Below are 5516 nucleotides of genomic sequence, written 5' to 3'. Positions count from 1 at the left end.
AAGAACACATCTTCCCCCACCCCACCCCCACTTAATTCTTGCAACGTGTGCGGTTCTTTAAAGAAATATTCTAAGTAAGAAAGATAATCTCTTTCTGTACTTCTCGGTGAGGAAGACAGAAGCACAAAGTACCAATAAGGGCCTGGGTGTGGGAAAGTGGAGAAGCCGAGTGTCTACAGGGTGAGGATGTATTTCTTGCATGAATAACTTCCTAACAATTTGCCGAAGGAGTGCTTTTTCTATCAAGCTGAAGCCCCAAACCAGCATCTTTTTCATTTTCTGAGCACCTGTGAAGCAATCCAGCTGCACAGCCATGGGAAAACAATAGGCCCAGTGACAGTTCATTAACACAAACCAGCAACCAGATTGGTTTGGAAAAGTCATTGATAGAGAATTTCCCCCAAGGATGCAACAGCATTCCTGGACCAGACCAGTAAAGCAGCTAACCAAGATTATAGATGTGCACACACATCATCTGAAACTGAATTGGAATTGGGTAACCATTATGATATGTAAATCTATCGGAATAACAGATATGTAAAGAGCTGCGATTGCTTCAGGTAAGTTACGTGTGCATTGTATCTGGTTGCTCAGTTTTTTTTGTACATGGGCTATTTTGTTCTGGAAGATCAAGTCAGTGATGCTGCCTCTAAAATGGCTATTCCTGTGTGTATCTGTAAAAGGAAACTAGGAACATTCACATGCCTGCACAACTCTGAGCCTTAACACAATGCTAATAAGAAACTAAAGACGCTGTTTGGCACAACCAAGTTCTCACAAACTCATGTCAGTGGTGACAACACATGTTTGAAATATGGTAACTCACAAACAAGCTGGCTGCATCAAGTGAAAAGTATTGACAGGTCTAGAGGGTGGGAAATGGAGCTGCTAACCACTCACTTTTAGTGCAAACTTGAAAATGCAACCCTGGGAAATCGGAGAAAAGCCATGATTCTTCTCTTTTATGTTGATGATGATACCTGGGAAACTCTCAGGGTCTGTCCTCAATGTGAAATGTCTGTTCGTAGAACTTATTCACAGCCATAAGATGGACAAAGTCGTGATAAACTGAGAGCTAATGCAGGTAATCCCTCCCTGCTCTGACATTTCTTCTCTGAAGGTACAGGGATGGCTAGGGAGAGGGTTCAGTGGGTCAGAGTGCCTGCTGACCCAAGTTTAGACCCCGGAGACCCTTGTAAAAATCTGGGCGTGGTCACATGTACATGTAACCCCAGTGTGGTGAAGGATAAAAACAGTAGGATCACTTAGGGTTTACTTGCCAGCCAGTTTGAGATAGTCTGCTCCAGGTCCAGTGAGAGACCCTGTCTCAAGGGAATAAGGCAGAGAGGGATATAGTAAGACTTTAGATGGATTTCCACCTCTGCCCCCACCCCATTCATGTGCAAACACAGGCACATGAATGCGAACATATGTGTATATTAATCATATGTACACACGTACACACTCACGTGGGGACAGAAAGAGAGGGAGATACAGAAGCATTTTAACGATTCAGCTAATTTTCTCACTTTTTTTCTTTTCTACAACAATTCTATCCTTAAAGTAATTCTTAATATCCCAAGGGAACTTCAGAAGATTTTCCTATAAAACTTAAAGGAGAACAAAAAACAAAGTACTAGAACCACAGTTTGTAAAATGTTATTGTATTTGAGTTACATACTAATGCATGCATTCACATAATCTGTTATTCAAAGAAGCCACCATACTTCCACATGAGTCTGCAAAGCAGGCGCTCAATGAGATAAGCCCCATCAGATTTTTGGTTTATTGCAGCTGCTTGCTTTTCTTAATCATTTACCGCCAATGCCTGGAATACTTGAAAAATCAGTATCATCAGAAACTGACTGACTGCAATGGCTAGCCGTAGAGTTAAATTCAAGTGGTCACTGAAGGCTTTGGAGTGGGTAGGGGTGGGGAGGTGAACATCTCCAGGAAAATAAAAGGATTTCCTGCCAATGACTGGGCCAAAGTCACTTTTATGAACTCTTTTGAAAGATGGTGATGATGGGTAGAGTTCAAATGCGCAGGAAAGGCACAGGGTCTGTGTATAACCTTCTGTGGAGTTGAATGTAGCTTATATATAAACAACTCTCCCTGGTTCTTTAAAGTATGGTCTACAGGGGGCTGAGGAGACGGCTCTGTGGAGAACGCCCTTGTGATACAAGCATTAAGACTTTTATTAAGATCCCTAGAACTCAGATCAAGCAGGATGGAATAGCATTTATTTATAATTCCAGTGTCCCTATGGCGAGATGGGCAGCAAAGGTAGGAAATTTCTAGAAGTTCATAAACCATCTAACCTGGTTTAGGCAGCAGCAAATAAACAAAATATATCAGTTAAGGTGGAAAGGTAGGATGTTCTGGAATATTTGCTTAACTATGCAAAAATATGTTGTGACGTATTTATTTAACTATGTAAAGATGTGTTGCTGTTTTACCTTGCCAGACTGAGGCACATGATTGGTCTAATAAAAAGTTGAGTGGCTAATAACAAGGGAGGAGATATAGACAGGACTTCTGGCCGGGAGAGTATAGGAAAAATTTAGGCTCAGGAGAAGAAAGAAAATGAGATACCAGGAGATACCGGGGAGACACCAGGGCCTAACGGCCAGCCACAGAGAAAGCAAGAAAGTAGGACGTACAGAATGAGAGACAGACAGAAAGTTCTGAGGCAAAATGGAGATGAACAGAAACAGGTTAAACTAAGCTAAAAGAGCTAGTGGGGCCAGGTGGTGGTGCCAAACATTTAATCTCAGCACTTAGAAGGGTAGGTGGATCTCTGTGGTTTGAGATCAGCCTGATCTACACAATGAATTCCGGGACAGCCAGGGCTTTCACACAGAGAAACCCTGTCTTGAAAAGCAAAACAAAACAAACAAATTAAAAAAGAACTAGTGGGCCAAGTCTAAACTAAGGCTGAGCATTCAGTCTCCGTATCTTTATTTGGGAGCTGGCTGGTGGTCCAGAGAAAAATCCAACTACATTAGGAGCAGCATAAGAGTTTGTATTCTGACTCCACACAAGTTCAGCAGAATGCAGGAGAACACAACACACGTGCATACACACACTCATTCAAAAGACATAAGACTTAAAACTGCATTATTTTTTTCTCATATTTTTTCTTTTTCTTTTTTCTTTTCTTTTCTTTATTTTGGTTCTTTTGAAACAGGGTTTCTCTGTAGTCTTGATGGCTTGCAACTCATTCTGTAGAACAGGATGGTCTGGAATTCACAGATTCAACGGCTCTGCTCCTCTGCTGGGATCAAACGCCCAGCTTGGCATTTTTTTTTATTGATTTTTATTGAGCTGTACAGTATTCTCTGCCCCTCCCCATCTTTGTTTATTTTTAAGATGATAAATGTCTCAATTTTTGTAACCTTGATACAAATAAAAATAAACTCAGATCCAAATCCAGTAAGTATAAAATTTGAAAAAGAAAAAATTCAGAATTTAGGTTGGAGGTGGGAGATCAATCAGAAGACTATTCAAGTGTATGATTCTAAGGAATGGCTCATTTTAAAGCACAAGGAATGGAAACATTAAATTATTTGTGGAGCAGAGTTCTTAATTTTAACATCACTTTAATCTCTCTTTAAAACCCTGTGATTTTCAAAGACTTTTGAGCATTTGGAGTTGAGGATTCTGTGTGATGGGAGAACATCCAAGGTCTGTTTCTCATTTTGCTAAATCCACTAAGGGCCCTGCCCAGAGCATAGCCTTCCACACCTATGGCAGGATGTTCTTAGCTAAAGTTGATTTCCACACTGTGATTGACAAGCATTTGAAAATTAAGAAACAACTGACAAATTCTCCAGGTTCCCATGTCACATTCCAGCCACAGCAGACAATGGGATGAATACTTGAACTATGGTTCTGGCAGTAGTGCTGTTCTCACGTCACCTGTGGGTCTTCAGAGGGTCACTATGGAGCTGCCATGAGAGCCACAGCCGTAGTCACTGCCCTTTGGTGAAGGCAAGCTTTTTGTCTGTATCATCTAAGATCCAAGATATGGACAAAAGATTATCCTATAATTGTTGGTTCAAGTATTCCAGGAAAGAAAACAGAATGGAAATTCGTAAAATAGAAACCGAGATTGTGTGGAAGTATTGTTATATGTTATTCCTATCAAAGGAACCCATTTTGAAGTTTGGAATTTTCCATGAAGTTTATTCTCTTTCTGGGGAGATGGCCCAGTGGCACCTGCTGCCCCAGCCAGAGGACCTGAGTTCAGATTCTCAATATCCACATAAAAAAAACAGGTGGGGCTACACATGCCTGTAACCCAAGTAAACCAAGCCTAGGTTTGGGGTTAGGGTGGAGACAGGAGGATTACTGAGGCTTTCTGAGTAGACAGCCGAGAGAGAGAGAGACAGAGACACAGAGAGAGACAGACAGAGAGAGACAGAGACAGAGAGAGACAGAGAGAGACAGAGAGGGAGGGAGGGAGGGAAGGAGAGAGAGAGATATTTTGGGTTCAGTGAGAGAACTTGTCTTAACTGTCAAGGTGATGAAGCTAAGAATGATAGAGGACAGCCAGCATCCTCTAGCCTCCACGTGTGCATGTATACAGACATGCATGTATGAGCATACACACACACACACACACACAATACAGCTGTATTTCCAGATTTACTTGAGAACATAAAATGTAAAAGATGGGGTACTTGACTCTACGAAGATTCGTGGTTACTCTGAAGTAGAGAGAGACACTGGCTCTCTGCTCTTTTCTCAAGGTGACTGTTGTATTGAGAGATATTTGATTCCACTGTGTAAAGGTATGTTGCTCTGTTTGCTTTAATAAAAAGCTCAATTTTCAATACCTGGGCAGCATTTCCAGGCACAGAAGATGCCGGAAGGAAGAAGAGCAGAGTCACCAGCCAGACATGGAAGAAGCATGAGGTAACAAAGCATGAGCCATGTGGCAGAAAGTAAATTAATAACAAAGGGTTAATTTAAGTTGTAAGAGCTATTAGAAAGAAGTCTAAGCTATCAGCCTAGGTTCATAGTCAATAAGTCTTTGTGGGGTTGTTAGGGAGCTGGCAGGTAGAATAGAAAAACTCATCTGTACCACTGGGATTTCATTCATCTTATTCCATGGATTCATACTTCCTACTGGGACAGAGGAAACCTGATTCTCACATGTCCAAAGCCATCCTAGTGCTCACACTGGACTAGATAGTTGATGAACGAGAGCCATGCACAGTGCAAACCCTGAGCCTCTTGACCCATGATGTCAAGTGTTTCAAGATGACAGCAGCAGAGCTTCAAAGCAAGTGTGGGGCTATTATCATTTCAGGGCCCTGTGTGATAATGGCACAAAGCCAGCCCCAGATGGAAGAATAACGCGGGTCACTCTCATAGCTCAAGAACTGTGCTGAGTGCTGGGTGGTGTCTTAGTGAGGGTTTTATTGCTGTATTCAAGCACTGTGACAAAACTCACCTTGGGGAGGAAAGGGATTATGTCAGCTTGTAATTCTCACATCAGACTCTGCTAG

Source organism: Arvicola amphibius, chromosome 5 (assembly GCF_903992535.2).
Source record: "Arvicola amphibius chromosome 5, mArvAmp1.2, whole genome shotgun sequence".
In the NCBI taxonomy this organism is placed as follows: Eukaryota; Metazoa; Chordata; class Mammalia; order Rodentia; family Cricetidae; genus Arvicola; species Arvicola amphibius.
The sequence above is the reverse complement of the archived record's forward strand: the minus strand, read 5'-3'. Positions refer to the sequence as shown.